This window comes from Cebus imitator, unplaced genomic scaffold (assembly GCF_001604975.1).
Source record: "Cebus imitator isolate Cc_AM_T3 unplaced genomic scaffold, Cebus_imitator-1.0 Scaffold30, whole genome shotgun sequence".
Taxonomy (NCBI): Eukaryota; Metazoa; Chordata; class Mammalia; order Primates; family Cebidae; genus Cebus; species Cebus imitator.
The window spans coordinates 5,811,959-5,831,673 of record NW_016107345.1 but is presented as its reverse complement, the minus strand read 5'-3'; the positions used below and the strand labels follow the sequence as shown (position 1 = coordinate 5,831,673).

Below are 19,715 nucleotides of genomic sequence, written 5' to 3'. Positions count from 1 at the left end.
TTAGCATTTGAATCACAGACTGATTAAAAAAGAGCCACTCTTACCAATGGACAGGCATCCTCCAATTCCACTGGAGGCCCAAATAGAACAAAAAGGCAGAAGAAAGGAGAATTGTCACCTTTCTTGAGCTGCCACATCCATTTTCTTCTGCCCACAGTCATTGAGCCTTGGTACCCCTAGGGGATTCCCTCCCCCTCCACCCCTCCCACCCTTGCTTTTTAGGCCGTTGGCCTCAGACTGAATAATACTATTGTCTTTACTATGTCCTTTTCCAGATCCTGGGAATTTTCAGCCTCCATAAGTGCATAAACTAATTGCCATTATATATCTCCTCTTATATATCCACGTATATTCTATTGATTCTGCTTCTCTGCAGAACCCTAATGCAGACGTAATTTATTAAGCTTTAGTATTCAGATTTTTAAGTTGTCAGCATATCAGTGAAGTTACTATGCTCATTGTATTCACTGAATTATAACTAGTAAAAAAAAATCACAAATACAAATAACTATGTTGAGGTTGTCTGTTCCTATGATTCCCTAAACTGATACCGTTTAGGCAGTTTGACACTTTGAACCAAGTAAGTCCTATATATGACTGAATAATGTGAGAAAATATGAGAATAATAACTCATTTGTGCAAATAACTGAATAACAAATGCAATTATTTTGGATAATTATTCTAAAAATAATTTTAAAAATCTGGTAAATTATTTCAGGTCATTAAAAAGACAGAATAAAGATTTTCCTACGCAAATTGTTGTTTCCTTTGTGCCTCAATGTCACTCTACATGGGTATCATACGTCAATGTTCAGCAAGTGTCAAAGAGAAACACTTGGGGGCTTTGGTTGTGGGCTTTGGCCTTCTACAATGCAAGCTAGAGATAAGCAGAGGAAAAATGCATTCAGCGTCAGTGCTTCAATGTAAGTTAGAAACTAGAAAACATTGAAAATGCTACTGGGAAATGTAATATATGGAAATTAGTTTGCATAATCCTACTTTCTGACAAAGAATGATGGTTTCCCTACATTTATCTATTTGATATCATAAACTGCTTATCTCAGCTGCAGGGCTGATACCACTTTCCATGAAGCAGACAGTGAATCATAGCTAAATCAAACACTGCAACTAAATGTAAGGATGTGCAGTTTGTTTGTCTCCCAATGAGGACACTACCACAAATGCATGTTTTTTTTCCAGAAACAACTGAGTGAAGCTATTTTAAAACCTGTTTAGTTGAGGACAGATTTTTATTATTTCTTTATCAGGCTGTTCTCTATTATACCAATCCAAAGAGAAAAATGTACCTTAGTTATATACAAAATAAATAATTGGCCAATTATACTTAACATTTACCAAATCTACCATCTTAAAAAGCATTAGGATATGTTTTAATAATATTTTCATTGATAACTGTTGTAAAGAATACATTGTGTTTTAAGAAAAACTATTTCTGTTCATTGTTATATATCTAAATAATTTCTTCAAATTATGAATATCATCTTGAGACATACTGTAGAAATAAGATGGATATTAAAAGCAATTATTGTTAGTTTAGAGAATTTGGATTTTTAAAAATAATTTAAACAAGAAATACATATGTCAAGTTAAAAAAAATCACTTAAATGAAAAACAAGATTTTTGATAAGTGATACACATAAATATTGAGGATATCAATGTGAGAAAACAACTCAGAATTACTGTAGTTAATTCTTGAAATGAGATTGTTCAACAGTTCAACAAATGAGACTGTTCAAATTGAATATAATCATTTTTTTTCTATAAATTCATTCATAAAGAGATTTAAATCACTAAGAATGTGGCATTGTTAGTGAAAAAGATTTTTTTTAATTTCAAATTACCAGTCTATCATTTACTATCTGTTTGATTGGGCCATGTATGTAACATATTATCTGTAACATGTTGATAATTTAACTCACATCTCAGGGGATTGTTTGGTTATAAAAGATAATTTATGTAAATGAAAATAACATATTTTGCACAATCATATTTCCTTTACTTTTCTCACTTTTATTGCCTCTTCAAAATACCTTAAGAAAGTGTGTATTCTATGTATTTAAAAATGCTTTCAGAGTATTTTAAATAAGGGAAAGGGAACACCATGTTAGCAAACAGATCTGTGCTAAGTCAGCCTTCTACCTGTCAATGGTTTGCAACCCAAGATGGTTCATCCCAGGAGAATTTGGAAATTATTGGACACATTTTTGGTTATCACACTGTGGAGGTGCTACCAGCATCTAAGAGGATAGTCACACTGCTGAGCATTTTGAAACACACAAAATATACAGAAGAGCTGTCCTCAGGCAGAGAATTATCCAGCAAAATAAATCAATACTGCTCTGAATTTCTCTCATTCTTATGAGAGAAATGCAGCATGTAGCAGGAAAAAAAAAAAAAAAGATTTTACCGACTGAAAGACATAGGTTTGCATAACTGACTCCAACAAGTGAAATCTATGAATTGCCCCATTATCCCTGAGCATCAGTTTCCTTGGCTAAAAAATAAGAATAATAATGCCTTTCTTTCAGGGTTATGAAAATAAAATGAAATCACAAATATAACACTTCTAGCAAAATGTATGGCACTAAACAGAAGTCCCCCAAATGGCTTTAATTATAGACATGTACTGCCAAGAAGAAAACTTACTCGGAGATAAACTTATTTTCTTGACCAAAGTGATTTTATTTTCAATTTTAAGCTGGAAGTTTGCATTCTGACTTTGGAAGCCAAATGTTTACACATCTTTCTATTAGATCAAAGGGCAAGGCATCCATATGGCTAACCACTCTAAATATCTCATTGTCAACTACCAAACACTGCTGGCATTTTTCTACAGCTATTTTCAGTTCATGTAACCAACACTCCAAAATTTTCAGAATAATGCCATGTAACATCTTTAGCATATTTCTATTATTCTGAGTTTCCATACGAAACTCATGTAAAAACAAATTACACTTTTGCTTGTTTTCTAATAATATATTGATTTAAATATCAGTTAAGGGATATAAGAAGAATTCATTAGAGAACATCAGAGCATTAAAAAAAAATTCTAAAAACTCAATTCTAAAAATTCATCACAGTAGCCATAACTGATTAAAGGAATTAAAATATATTTATAAATATATATTTATAAAGTATATTATATACTAATAGTATATATATTATATATAATATACATACAATACTTAATATATGTGAAGATTGTAATTTATTATTTATTTCAGCATCTTTGAAGTTTCAAGTAGTTTTCATGAAATACAAGTCAAACTATATACTTAATCCTAAGAAACGCAATGGAATTGAGAGCTCTAAAGTACATTATAGAGAATTAACAATGACACTTTACTACTAATTAGTAACAAACATGGACAACTGCTACTTCTGAATTCAAATATTCATCAAAATGCTGTTATTATGCTTTTGTGTTTTTATATGTCTGATAATAGATACATTATGAGATCTTAAAAAACAAACGAAGCAACAAATAATAAAAATAGAATTTATTTCTTCTATGTTTTTGTGTAATTTTAGAACTTATGTTTGAATTGAATAGACAGAATTTGTCAGTTGTCGAAAACCTACCAGCACATACAAATGGGTGCATAGTGGAATATTCCATTGGCTTGAAATAAAACTTCAATAGAATTATAAAGTATTAATAGCTTGGAATTCTTACAATCTTTGATACAATAAAAGTAAATTTTTGCTCCACTCTAAAAATAAGTAGAAACTAGGGTGGAAAATGTAGCACATGGAAATATGCAATATTGCTTTAACAAAATGTTCCCTTGTTAAATATTGAATGCTAACAGATTTCTGAAAAAAGGAAAGGGCCTCTACCAGATAAATTGTAAAGTATATACACTTGTTTTTTATTTTTTAATATCCATCGCTTATAAATGTCTATGGGCAGACAATAACTTTCTCTTCTACCTGACAGGCAACATTAATAGATAATTTGGAATAGATTGTGTCAAATCTTACTAGAATATAGAGTTTACTAATGGAACATCTCAAAGAAGTAAAAAATGAGGCCAGAAGACAGAAGATATTTAAAACAAAGAGAATAAGTATAATGTTCAACTTTGTCTTCAAGTATTTATTATATTGACAGTGGTGTTCATAAAGTTCTGAGAGATTGATTTCATGTAAAATGATTCATCTAGGCAAAGCATCAATTAATCTTAAAAGCAAAATATTCTACCTTAGAAGAAGAATAACTTAAAGATTTACTCCCTTTCAGGTAAAACAAAAACATCTGAAGGTATGTTGTAGCAAAGCAAACACAACAAAAGCAAGTAAATAACAAAAAGAAGTAGATGTAGGATAAAAGAAACAGATGAAAAATAAACACAAATGATTTGAATTTTCTAAACTTTTGAGGATTAAAAATTGTTTCACATTGGGCAAAAGAACTTCTACATTACGGCATGATGTAAGACAATATAAAACTAACAAAAAGTAGACAACAAAAATAACTCTTCATAATCTTTTAAATGTGTTTTATGTACCCCTACACAGGAAACAGGGTTTATACAGAGGAATGACCATGTGAAGGCACAGCAAGAAGGCAGCCCCTACAAGCCAAGGAGAGAGGCCTCAGAAGAAACCTGCTGACACTTTGATCTTGTACTTCTAGTTTCCAGAACTGTGAAAAAATAATTCATAATGCTTGAGCCACCTAGTCTGTGGTATTTTGTTAAGGCGGCCCTAGCAAACACAAACAGAAGGAGTAAAAGAACAGAAAGGAAAAAGATATAACTCCAACAAATTATCTATAGAATAATAGTGATAACATACTGAGGAGAAAATTAAAGAACAGCTACATTAATAAAGAAAGATACTCTGTTGATGAACTTGAAGCTATTATCAAGAGGTAAAGTCTATCTAGTTTGATCTACAGATTCAACAGTCTCAGTCATCACATACTAGTGTTTTACCTGTATTAACAAGAAGATTCTAAAATTATTATGGGAAAGCAAAAGCAACTAAAATAATCAATGTAATTTTGAAAAATAAGAATGAATTTGGTGAATTCAAGTACCTGATTTCAAGATTTACACAGAGACAAATTAATTACAATACAGAGTTCAGAAACACACACACTCAATAACCAAATAATGTTTTTAATGAATATGCAAAAGAAATAGAAAGAATAGGTTTTCAACAAATGTTTTTGGGACATGTAAACATTTGTATGCAAAAAAAAAATCAATCTGGACCCATCACAAGTTATATAAAACTTAACTCAAATTCATAATAGACCTAAATATATAAAACATAAAGTTCTATAAAAAAATCACATGACATTGGCTTAGGCAAATCAGTTTTTAATACTAAGTAAAATCCATTTAAAAATTGGCAAATTAGACTTAATCAATATTAAAACATTTTGCCCTGTGAAAGATAGTGATCAGCAAAAGAAAACTCTCTATAAATGGGGAGTTAATATTTGTATATCATTTCCTCGATAAAGGAATTTTATCTAGAAATTATAAGTAACTCACAAAACTCAACAATTAAAAATGAAGACTCAAAAAAAAATACAAATGAAATGGAGAATCCAGTTTGAAAAAATGATGCAAAAGGCTTCAACAGATATTTCAGCAAAGATATGAAGATGTATGGATGACAAAAAAACACACTCACGGAAAGATTCTTAATTGTTGTAGTCATTTGGGAAATACAAAGTAAATCACAATGAGATACTACTAACCACCTACTAAACTGTTTTTGAAAATGTTAATATGTGCTATGAGGATGCAGAGCAATTGGAACTCTCCCATAATTTGTGATGAGAGTACAAAAATGTAGCCATTTTGGAAAAAAAAGTGAATCCAAATGTCTACATATTGTATCCTTTGACTAATACCTTACTATGGAAAAGGCACACTTACAAGGAGGAAAATAGAACAGTAGTTACCAGAGGTTGGGAAAGAATAACAATGGAGATCATATGGGGTGATAGAGCAGTTCTGTTTCAAATCATGTTTGGAGATACATAACACTATGCATATGTCAAAATCCACAGAATCCAACATTACCAAAAATGAGTTTTACTGTATGCTCATTAAAAATATATGATAGAAGCTGGAATGAAGAGCTTGATAAAAGAATATAACTGACAAACAAATGAATCACTTAACCAAACAAAATGTATGATTATGAAAGGACCTAATCTAACTTTGGAAGACAGTGCTTTGGCAGCACAGCACACTGTGTGGTTAATGACCAAAAAACCTGCACATGGATATGATATTCTAGATACAAAATTTGTTTCTCACAAGAGTATTCCTTAGGAATTCTGTAAGTACCATTCTGAATATTAATTTAGGATACATAAATTAATATACACAGTGAGAGCCAAAATTTTTACTGTCATTTTTTAAAGTTCCATGTAAGGAAATGAAGAAAGAATGATGTCTGTGGTGCTGATTGGCGTTTAAGTGTCAATACAGAGTTGTATGAATAAATACAGAAATCAGTAGGTACAGAAATATATTTAAGTGTTTATATCCATGGCTTAAGTTAGGCTACATTATGTTGGTATGTATCTTAGCTCCACTAAGAAGCACTACTAGAAATTGTGACACTCTATTAGCAATGAGTCTACTAAGAAATCAGGATATTTGTTTCTAAATACTTTTCTGTAATAGGAAACAGTTCCTTGGAGAAGCACTCAATTCCAGGACTGGGATATGAATACTGCTGGAGCATCTTTTGATCTTCTGATGCCAGGAAGTAAGGAAAAGCTAAAAAAAATGTGTGGCATATTCAAAAGTCTTAGGAGCCAATGTGAAAGAGCTCACAATGGACAATGCTATAAAAACCGGAGCAAAAAGATAAATGAATCTGAGGTAAACTATATGAACTTCAGTTTAAAATGAAAATTATATATAATCATGGCATTGGGTTATAAGTCAAACAATAAAGTAAATATTCATGAGTCCATACTGATATAATAACTGAGTCAATAAATAGAATAGGAAATAATATCTCTTTCTCACAAAAGGAGTCCGATTAATAAATGTAGAAAAAGAAAGAAATGGAACAATCATGATTAGAATATGACAATAATAAATTGCTAAAGGCAAGATTTCACTAATGAATTCAGAAATTAGGGGGAGAAAGCTTAAGCAAAACCCATATATTTATTTATTTAGTTTCAAAGTATCTCATTCATTCATTACAAAGATTGAAAAGAAAAAATACTGTAGAGAATCCTGACATATCCCACCTACTACAGTTTGAATGCTTGTCTCCTTTCCAAACTTCAAGTCGAAAGTTAAACCCCAATGAGATAGTATGATTGTAATAAGAGGTGGGCTAAAGTTATGAGCGTGGAATTATCAGCTTTATAAAAGAAATGGAGGAAATTAGCTAAGTTCTTTTTGTCCTGTCCCTTTCACCCTGTGAAGACACAACATTTGTCTCCTCTGGAGGATGCAGCAAGAATGCTCCATTTTGGAAGCAGAGAGTAGTAGCCTTCACCAGACATTGAATGTGCTGGTGCCTTGATCTTAAACTGCCCAGCCTCCAGAACTATGAGATATATGTTTTTGTTGTTTATGAATTGCCCAGTTTCAGACATTTTGTTATAGCAGCACAAATAGACTATATTGCCTTATCCAAGTGATCAGGACCACCAGGAATAGATAGTTATTTCATGCAACTCCAGATCTAATGTACACGGCCTTTTTTACATTCTTCCCAATAATTCATCACCTCAATCTAAGTAGGAGAAAATATGAGGCACACCCAAATTGAGAGACATTCTACAAAATAATTGACCAACAGTCTTTAATAATATCATGGTCTGCAACGATGTGGACAGAATGAGAAACTGCTTCAGATTGGAGGAAGCTAAGGAGACATGACAGCTAAATGTAATGTATGATTCTAAATTGGATTTTGGAAAAGATAAAAGACATTAGTGCCAACACTCATAAAATCAAAATAAGCTCTCTACTTTAGTTAATATATTGCACCAAAGTCAGCTTCACAGTTTTGATAAGCATCTAGAGTTACAGAAGACACTGCCAAAGGAGAAGCTGGTTAACAGTCTATGGGAACTCCCTGTAATATTTCTGGAACTCTTCTTTAAAATAATTCATATGTTTTAAAAAAGAAGTAGATATGCGTTCTTTGTTTTCTTGTTCCCTTCTTTTCTCCTTTGAGGGTGACTGCATGACCAGCGTGAAGGTGTCAGTCGAGTCTCAGAGGTAGTGATGCTGAGGAGATGGCTGTAGGGATACTTCCGAGGTGGGGTAAAGCCAACAAGGCCAGCACTTTCCTGATTTTTTCTGGCCTCTAGTGATGACTTACCATTCTTTAAATTCAGAAGCTTTTCTGATTTTAGCTCTCTAATTTGAGTGTGGGACACCTGCAGAATCCATCTGCTATTGAAAATTTCCAAACATAAGCCTCAAATTGGGATTCACAGAATTCACAGAAGATTCAAATCTTCTAATTTGCCCTTCCTCTTCCTCTACCAGATAACTAGGAAAGTGTATGGGAACCTCTACTTACTCTTCCCCAACCTCCAGAACTTTGATCTTAAACCTGAACTTTTAACTTTCACTTTACACTCAGGAAATGAAGTTGCATTTACTCCTCTATTCTTAACAAGTAGAATATGGTGGGAAAATGAAAGTTCTAACAGAGACTTCACAAAAATGATATTAGACACACAAATGGCAGGTGGCCCTACAGGGCTAGAAGGAAATGGGTGGACAAGAATGAGTTAGACAACTATTTAAGTTTTACTTACACTGTGTTAGTAAATATTTCAAAGGAGCAGATATGAGTATTTGTGAAAAGAGTTGTTGAATGAGTGATTGGTATAAAAGAGGAATGCCTGCTCCTCACAATAAGCACATAAAGGAGTACCCTGGAGAAAACCTGATATGTGCCAGTGTAATTGAGGGAATGAGTGCACTGGCCTCTGCTGTAAGAGATTTGGGGATGAGTGTTCCTTGTGGACCAGGTGTGGGCCAAGTGTGAGAAAGAACCACTGTGGAGTCACCTTAGTTCCAACAGAGCCACCTGAAGAGCTGAAGAGTCATCAGCAGAGAGAAGTGGAGGTATTTATAGCACAGAATTCTAGCAACTACAAAATGTATAAGTGGCCAGCTATGGGAAAGATGTTTTCGTCTCAGTCAAAGAAGCTGTAGGTGGAAGATCCCAGTGAAGAGAGATTTCTGAAGAACACTCTTATGAGAGGTAATTCTATCTACTAGCCAGATGAAGAGAGTGAGATTCCCGCTCCCAAGAATGACCAGATGTAATAATTTTCTACCTTCTCCCCTTTCATGTTCTCCAAATTTTATATCCTTATCTGAGGGCTCTGAAACAACACTTAAAAAGCTGCAGAATATGGGCAAAAAGTGATAGGCCTATGTAGGGATGGATAAAAGAAGAAACTACATAGTCCCAGTTCTCATTATGATCTTCCTATGTATGACAGGCCCTACATGACGGAGAGAATAAGACCATTTTAAACCAAGAGTTATGTCTGATATACAGGACTGGACATTTTAATTCCTGATTGGAGAAGCTGATATCAAATGAGAATGACCAAAAAGACATGGGATTTACTGTTACTTCTGATCAAGGCAGAGAAAACCTTTCTCACTGAATGACTTTAATAGTTCAGTGGAGATTAAAATAAAGAGGTTTAATTATTTATGCTGTGAGGCAGGCTTGTTTAAATGATCAGTAATTTGGCCATTTAGTATTTGCATTTATACAAATGTTATGCATGGCATTGAAATAAAAAAGTAAATAACAGTTATTGCTTATACAGGTTGAATGTGCACTATCCAAAATGCTTGGGACCAAAAGTGTTTGGCTTTTGGATTATTTTAGGATTCTGGAATATTTGTATATACATTAAGAGATAGTTTGGAGATGAGAACCAAGTCTAAAAACAAAGTTTATTTATGTTTCATATATAAAACATATAGCCTGAAGGTAAGTCTATATAATATTTTACATCATTTTGTTCATGAGATAAAGTTTATGTTAGGTATTTATGTGTAGAATTTTATACTTGTGGCATGATAGTAGTGTTACAGATTTCAGTAAAGTTTCAGATTTCGGAACATTTGGGATTTCAAATTTTTGGATGAGAGATACTCAGCTTTTTATAGAAAATGAAATGTAAAAATTTAAATACATTTGATAGAAAAATATAGGTTTTGAAAATGTTACATGGAAAAATCAGTATCAATGAAAATTTGATTTAATACCTCTGCACTGCTGGGTGGGAGAGGTGACTCATGTCTATAATCCCAGTGTTTTGGGAGGCCAGGGAGGGAGGATTACTTAAGCCCAGGTTTTCCAGACAGCAGTGAGCTATGATCATGCCATTGCACTCTAGCCTGGGTGACAGAATGAGACAAGGTCTCTAAAAATAATAATAATAATAAAATAACACACCTCTACAATTGGCCAGACATGGCCAGAAGTTAGGATTATAAGAATAACATGTATTATGCATAATGGAATTTGATAAAGACATTGCTTATTAAATGAACAAACTACCTTTAAAAATACTGAGAAGGAATCAAGGAATTCCTCCTGAAGTTAATCTGCATCTCCATAAGAAAGATTAGTTTGGTTTCCTCCTTTGTAACCCCTGTGAAAGTAGAGAAAGAAGAAAACAGAATACCAGGACAAGATCAAGGAAGAAGTTTTACAAGGATGTCATATGCAAAAGATAACTGGGGACTGGAAAATAATTCAGTACGATAAGGCTTGGAAAGGGAAGCAGGAAGTACTGGTCTTCAAAAAGTGAGCATTTTGAAAGTGCTAGGAATAATGGGATGAAATAATTATATCTATTTTAGAAGACAGGTAAGCATTAAAGGGATATTCACAGACATATTGGATTAAGGTGAAAACAGAGACTGAATGCAGTCAAGGTCAATGAACTGTCATATATTTCAAGAGGATAAAATTGTTAAAAAAAAAAAAAAGCGAAGACTTTGCTTTTTGTTGTTGTTGTTATATTTGGGTATTGGTTACAAACAAAGCAATTCAAATATCTATCATTAATCAAAATATGATGTGGCTATAAAAGGCGGAGGGTTAAAAGTGGAAATTTGGGGAAATACTAGCATACAAGTCCCTGATAAAGAAAGAGAAGAATGAAAAAGGAAGATTAAGAAAGGAAACTCAGAAAAAGCAGTCAGCACAAGTCAAATGTGAGAATGTCAAGAAGGTCAGGTTCAGCTGAAAGATCAAGCAGCGGAAAGTCAGAAAAGGTCATTGGAGTTGGCAATTCAGAGCTCACACATGATTTCAAAAGGAACATTTTCAGGAACTTAAATTAACTCAATGAAAACACAAGAATGAGTTGAGTGTTAATGTTGCTTCCAGTAATAATAATTCTGTTATCTTGGATTTAAGTTCTCAATCTGACTTGAAATATGAAATGTTTTAATTATGTTTTCCTCTAGTTACAGAAGTGATGTATTTGAACTTTCATTCATTATAATGACAACAATTAACCATCCTCTATGCCTGTGCCCTTAAATGCTTTAGCTTACATAAAAATTTGGAAGGAAAATACTTTGAGGGTTAAATAAAAGTTTTTTTTTTTTTTTTTAAAGCAATCTCATCCAATATTCTAGTGAAAATTTAGTGTTTGTCTTTCTTTGCAAAACAGACATTGGTAGGAAATAAAAAATATAGTTAAATTTAAAATAATTTTTAATAGCTTTCTAGGAATTCCTTCCTTCCTAATAATATCTGATTGTGGAGAAACAATTTTCATCCAGTAAATAAGTTTTAACATTCCAAATTATGACTATGTGGTTATCATGTTTTTGAAGACACTAAAATAATTTATTATTTAAGCAGTAATTCATGCTTTTGAAACAGGTATAGGTTATACCATTCTGTATTAATAATCCAATGCTTCCTACTCAATTCATTTCAGCAATCGTCATTTTCTATCACGAGCAGCTACCTGTAATTATAAATTAGTTCCCTTTTTTACTCTTATATACATAATATTTGTGATATTCAGTACATCAAGTAAAAGACAAATTTTTAAAATTCCACATAAACTCTAGGAGTTAGGAAGCCGCTTTACTTGTAGACTGATTAATTATAAAGTTTATTTTGGCACAATTGCTTTTGGCACTTTCTAACATAATCCTTTCTCTTATGTGCAGATTTTTAATGGGTTATACTTCTATAAATAAATGAATGTTTTAAAACATTACAAAACCCAACTAACATATGAGAGCCATGGTATTATCTCCTGCTGTCATCACAATTGAAGAATTAAGGGATTCACAGCATTTTTCTATCTGCTATGAGATTTAGCAGATTTTCATAATTGTATTTCTGATAAGTATATTTTTCTGCTAAAGCTTAATATAGAACTTTAACAGGGACATTTCAACTTCTTGTAAAATAAGATTAAAATGGAAATTTAGTTTACTGAGATACGTAAGTGTAATATTGTTTTGAACATTAATATGAACAAAAAATAATTAAAAACAAGTTTTGAAATTTTAAGCCAACAAGTATAGCTTGATACTTTTGATTTTTTTTTTTTTGAGTCTTAATTTCAGAGTTTTATTGTATTGCACTAAAGGAACAGCAGGATGGTTATACAATTTTCTCTCTCATTCAGTTTTGAAAATCTAAAGTACCTGCAAATTCTTAAGAATATCTTTACCACCAGATTAGAACAGTAAGCATAATAACCAATTTCTTAATAAGTAATGTCTTACAAATAAAAACACATTTAAAATAGCTTTAAATGCATTCTTCACAAGTAATTCAGCATATATATTTTATATCATGTTTACTTATGCTTAAGAATTAAAGCAAGTATATTTATTACTCTGATGGAAATATGGGAAATCTCTCATTCATGCAATATACAGGGATAGTATCAAGTCAAAGGGAAAAATCCTGCTTTTTATTTTTGTAAATGTATCCATATATAATCATCTACATGACAGATGAGAAAACCCAAGAAGTTTCCCACTAGACAGATATACATTTTCAGTTCATCAGAAGCACCTGATATCTACAACTAATTTATAATTAGATACTGTTTCAATGAAACCAAAATGAGCCCTACGAGTTCCTATAAACAAAAACTTCCAATGTACTAAGACAGTCAGTAATTAATGCATCATTCAGAGGATTATGGCTGTTCCTTAAGAAGTGCAAGTTCAAACCTGTCAATACCAGAGGTAATCATTTTATATTAATTTATATGTAATTCCATTTAAATTCTTTATCCGAGTATAACATATGAAAACAGTCTTTCCACAAGCAAAAAATATGGAAACATTTAAAAAATAAGGAGTCATTTTTAAAGTAACTGATCAGATTCCACAGGCTACTCTTGGAAATAGGATCTTGTTGGATAGAATCCCTTCATGTGGTGGCTTTTTGCATGCACTTAACTGGGCCAATTCTTCTGTGTGTTGTTCTAAGAGCTCACCAAAACATAGATCATGCCGTGTAGGTAGTAAAAAAAATGCTAGAAGATAAAAAGCTAATTTACACCATCCTTCCTTCTGACAATATGCTAGAATATCTGCATTCATGATGGTTGTAGGATCATAGAGTCCTGGTCCACTCAACACTGGTCTACTCATATACCTCCAAATATGATATGCCAAGAGGGGCATACTGAGACCCAGTGTAAGCCACTCTGCTGCACAAAGAAACATGACACAGAAGAAAGCATGGATGAGGTACTCTGGGAGTACAAGGGGATTCAGGGTATTACACTGGTCTATAGGATTCTTGTAATCAGTCTTCAGCTCATCAAATGCTATAATGTGCCAAATGGCGAAGAAGATGAGCGCGGCGGTGAGCAACAGCGCCAGCATGTAGCAGAAGGCCGCGAACGTGAACGCCATGGCCAGGGAGGAGCGATACTTTTGATTTTCAAGGAAAAATATATGTTTAGATGTGACTTCATATCCTTATTTCACATTCTTGTTTTGATCCACAAAAATCTGTTGAAACTGTGTTTCAAACTTTAAATAAACTTAAGGTTTTTAAAATTTATCTTGAAAAATTGGAAGGTACGACATGGTCACACTGAGGCTGCTGGAGGTGAGAAGAGAAGGCTTGTGTTGTCAAGTCCAAGACTTAGACTTCCTCACCAGTCACGTTTGTTCCCTTATTTTACCCATCTGGATAGTGTAGAAAGTTTAAGTTTGCAACCTCTGTTTAAATACATTTACATTTTACTTTCAATCCAGTTTTATCCTTGAAATTTACTCCTACTTCAAGTTGAGTGAGAATTTGTAGTTTAAAAGTCTCTGAGAAAATATATATTTACGCTTAATAAATGCTGCTGCATTTAAATTTTCCCCAGGTTCTACCCTTATCACAAATCCTATAATAAATGTCTTTTCCTTCGTTTGGCGAGATGTCCCTGAGTTCCAGTATACAACCTTTTCTGCTGCAACATGTTAATGAACCTATATTTAATTGAGTTCCACGAGTACTTATTTAGAGCTTATTCATGATAAGATGCTGGAAATGCATGATAAGATGCTGGAAGAAGTTAATGGGCTGTAATCAAGATAAATACATTTACTACTAAACTATCTCAATATATGGAGAAAGAAAAACTACTTGAGGATAACACTAAAGGCAAATGACAGATTTGAATCATAAAATTGGCAGGGTGTGGTGGCTCATGCCTGTAATCCTAGCACCTTAGGATCGCAAGGTCAAGAGATCGACACCATGCTGGTCAACATGGTGAAATCCCAACTCTACTAAAAATACAAAAATTAGCTGGGTGTGGTGGCACATGCCTGTAGTCCCAGCTACCTGGGAGGCTGAGTCAGGAGGATCATTTGAACCCAGGAGGCGGAGGTTGCAGTGAGCCAAGATAGAGCCACTGCACTCCAGCCTGGCAACAGAGCAAGACTGTCTCAAAAAAATAAAAAATAAAATTTCCTCCACTGCAACAGACTTAATCTATCTGCCAGTGCTGTCTGGAGCTTAGTTGACAAAAATGTTCCATTTGAAATTTTTATTGTAAGTATTCTGCCGCAATCGTAGTAGACAATTCAAATCATCACAACTTTCCTGATAGTGAAGGGTTTAGTACATATCTTAAAGTTTTTAATCACAAATCTCAATTTCCTGTGACTAAATGAACTCATTACTAAGAGTTTTTATTCAAAGTTGGTACATTCCCCAAGGGGTGTTTAGAAAAATATGGAGCATTTTAGTGATTAAGAAGCATGGATACATAATGCATGCAATCAGTGGGACAGCAAGAAATAAAGAAGCATGTTGCCCAAATACCAAAATGCACGGTCATCCAAAAACACTGAGCTCCAAGGTACAAGCTTGGTTTCTGACACCAGTTTCGCAACTTAGCAAGTCATATTCTAAGTCTTAGCTTTTTTTTTTTTTCCTTCTGATGATATTGAGTAATAGAATCATTTCTAAGCTTTCATTCTGCTTTTATGGTCTGATTATCTAGAAAATATTGATATCCTCCTTTTCTAAAGGTTTATAACAATTACAGATATAGCAACACAGCATAGAATTTTAATATATCTTATGCTTTTGCTCTATATTTTCTTTTGCATAAATTATCCAAAATTAGATTTTCAACATCTTGAAGACATAAACTTGGATGTACAGGGGTATAGTTATCTATATCAATATTTATATCTGTCTACCTAAATATTTCAATCATACAAGCAAATATTTTTGGACATTGCTAAGTGCTTAAATACCTAAGTCATCTACATATACATTCTCATGCTTTTTTGCCTATAAGTACAACCTGTTCTTTCAATGGAGTATATATATATATATATATATATATATATATGAAACTGTATGCATATAGTTTTCCAAAAGTCATATTTTCATTACTTCATCACAGTTTTTCTATATATTAAAATATATTTAAAAATATATTTTCTATATATAAAATAATTATTACTTGGAAAATAGTTTACGGTTATAAATATGTTATTTTCATAAAAAATAATTTATTGGTAATAGCCAGTTTATTAATTCATTGGAACACTGTAAATTCACTCTTCCAAGATTAGTACTAAAAGACAATTATTTTAAAACTGTATTATTACTTTGTTGGAGTAAAACGTTAAAACGTTATTCCCTTCCACAATTCATGTAAGTGTGAAATTCATTTAGTCAATCTTTTAGTTCAATCTGATTATATGGTTCTCATTTTGAAAAGATACTTTCATATTGTTTAGATCAGTTGATATAAGCTCTTCTTAAACTTCTGCTATCTGATTAAAAAGTTTTCTTTTCTCATAACTTACACTTAGGCATACTCTGAGTTTATAAAACTATCCGTAAGAAAGAATAACACACAGCTTAGATTTGTTAATACTTAAAAAAATATATATGCTTTTTCAACAAACTTCTAAGTTTGGTGCCTAATTATTTGTTGTTTTTTTCTTTTTTCTCCATTAAGATTTTCTACTGCTAAAAATAACAGCAGTAGAAAATGATTCTCAAATCATTCTACACTATTCCTAATGAACCCATTAAAATACCTTTTCATTCAAGAAGTATTAAACAATTATTACTGTTACTTTGCTTTTGACTTGCCATTCAGAAGAATACTAAAGTCATCTAAAACAATGTTTGAGTAATCATTTAGCCTTCTGCCAAATTTGAGCAATGAACTGTGTAACAAACTTACAGGAATAGAGAGCAAATAAATAATTTCTGATAAATTTATTTTAACGTGTTCTTTAATTGTTAATTGAAAATCACTGGACAGCACAGATGGTTATTATTACTTTTGCTTTTCGTCTTCATAATATCTCTTTTTTTCTCGAATGGCTTGTCTGAGATCATAATATTCAAGCCAAGAAAAGAGAAGTACTAATATTTGGGGTTGCTGCAATGTTGAATTGTGAATCATTTCAGGAGCATTATGAGCTGCTGAGTGCAGAGGTCCCTCTAAAAGCAATTCACTAATGACTACTTGTAGAAAAATGCATTTAATAGATTCTTTTTTTTCTCCTTAAGAAATAAACACATTAAAAGCAGAAATTATTGGAAGCATTACTTTAACTGAATGGTTGGTATCAGAAAGATTAGCTTCATAAAGGCCACCAGACAAGAAAAGTACTTATTCTTTTAGTCAGCAAACAATAAATAGAAAATACTTCATTAATGTCCATGATTTTAAAGGATGCCATCCTATCTTGAAGCATGAACCCAAGCATAAAAGCACACTGGAGACTAAAGACCATCATATTGGCAATTACTATAGAAGCTTTGTGTCTCAATTTTATTGGAACACACTGCTCTAGCTGACGTCTGGGATAAAGCCCATCTGATGAATCCCACCAAGGGGTTACCTGTAAGGTCTTATGATATTATGCCAATATGCATTAAATATAATCTAAATGCAAAAGAGCTCATTTTGTCCTGGAAACAACCCTTGAAATAGTTTCTAGATTTTATAGATGAAAAAGGCATACAACAAAGAAAGCACATGATGTTGATCAAAGAAACCAAGCATTTGTCTGTTGATGAATTAATTATTCATTTGCTTCGTGAATGCAGGCACAGTCAAATTGACTGGTAAGGTGAACACAACTGCCTATCACTGTGCATTAGTGCTGAGTGAATGAGCTGTCCAGTCTCCATGTAGTAGTTTACAAATGGTGCTGTGGTCAGGTGAACTAAATGGTAATATACCCATAGTAGATTCTAATAATTCAAACAAATATTCTACTTTGATATCAAATTAGACACTTGTCCAGCAAGTTAAGAATAATAACGATAAATGTCAATGATAAACTTTTTAAAATTAGGGGGTATAAACTTGAATTGTGGTTGAAAAGAATCACTCACATTGGATATTTGGTATTTAACAGGGTATTCTTCACACTATTTTTTTTTTTTTTGAGATGGAGTTTTGCTCTTGATGCCCAGGCTGGAGTGCAGTGGCATCATCTCAGCTCACTACTACCTCGGCCTCCTTGGTTCAAGTGATTCTCCTACCTCATCCTCCCAAGTAGCTGGGATTACAGGCATGCACCACCACCCTCAGCTAATTTTGTATTTTGAGTATAGACAGAATTTCTCCATATTGGTCAGGCTGGTCTCAAACTCCTGACCTCAGGTGATCTGCCCACCTTGGTCTCCCAAAGTGCTGGTATTACAGGCATGAGCAACCATGCCCAGCCCACATTTTATAATTTTACATGACTACAGAATAATAATCAGAAGACAAATGTGGTAATTTAATAACATTCAGAAGTATCTTGATAATTAACTAATAACATATTTTTACAGTCTATTGAGAATTACATTACCAGCTTTATTTCACAAAGCCCTCTGTGGGTAACTTAACAACTTTAATCAGTCTGGACAGAACTGGATTAATCTGCACTCTCTGAAGCAAGAGAAAAGAAAAGAAAAGAAAAGTCAGAAGCAACAATAAAGCAAGGCTTTAACCCAAGTAAGTTGAAAAGATGTCAGGTTAAATAGCCCAAAGTTATGCAACCATATGCAACTGTTTAGCATGATGGTTTGGTTTGTGAAAATCTCTCCGTCAGGAAAACCCTTTAAATATCTAAGGTTCAAATATAAGTAAGAATCAGCAAGAATTAAAGCATTACTATAAAACCTAACATAAGGAAGAAATGTTTGTATCTTATTTATCTCCATTTCCCTTTTGTCTGACCTACATTAAAAAATACTACTTAACAGTAATTACAGGGGATGTTTCTTTGATATTTTTAATCACTAATACTACCTCTTTTTTAATGCAAGTTTAAAGAATCTCAAATTGTTGCTGTCTGGTGACGGTATTTAAGTTTGCTTTTGATGGATCGTTTATTACATTAGGTAGTACTGCATAAGCTGTCCAAGTTGGAAGGTAACATCAGGAAAATTGGGAAAGAAACTTCTTTAGCATTTGTTAAGTGTCAACTACTAAAACTGTGCTAAGTACCAGGGGAGCACAAATAAAGCAGACATTACAGGAAGACTTCAATCTGGCTGCTAAGTGATGCACTGGATTTCAGTCATACATGCATTCTGTACTGAAGTAGCATAGAAGAGATTGTAATCAGCTTCACATGTTAAGGTAAAGAAAGACTTCAGAGGTAGTAACAAAAAAGCTTTGATTTTGACCTTGAAATGGAATTTCTCAGAGGAACAGTGGGGGCTCCAGTAATGTGAAAAGACAGCACATGCTTGGTTAATGATGACTAAGTTGTAATTACCACCCCCAAAATTTGATATTACTAATGAGGCTGGCTCTGAGCAGCTCTCTTTCTCTATATTCATCTGCTGTTAGGGCTAACTAGACTTTCTCATTTCCATTTAGTCTGCTTTTCTCAGTCTTCTTCATGTGCTATATTCTTTCACATTTCTAGACCTTTACCTACTCTGCTTTCTCTGACTGGAATGCTTTCTGCTCCAGGTCAACATGGTGAACTTCTTCTCATTTTTCAGGACTCAGCTTAAAAGAAGCAATTCTGACACATTTCCTTTGCCTGGTCCCTACAACTTATGAGTTGAAAACAATTTATTTTATGATCTTACTGAATCTTACCCTTAAGTATTCACTCAGACATTCATTTATTCATCCAATTATCTACTCATCTATGTATTCACTCACTCACTTGTGCAAGACATATTTGTTAACCCTTTATTATTTGCCAAGCACAGTGCTA

At 33.0% G+C, this 19,715-nt stretch overlaps 1 pseudogene across 1 annotated transcript; it reads right to left on the bottom strand.

Moving 5' to 3' along the window:
• Positions 1–12,598: 12,598 nt before the first annotated feature.
• Positions 12,599–13,929, bottom strand: LOC108300849 (annotated as a pseudogene). The gene has a single exon (XR_001823625.2). The product of XR_001823625.2 is annotated as a protein cornichon homolog 1-like (transcript).
• Positions 13,930–19,715: the final 5,786 nt, after the last annotated feature.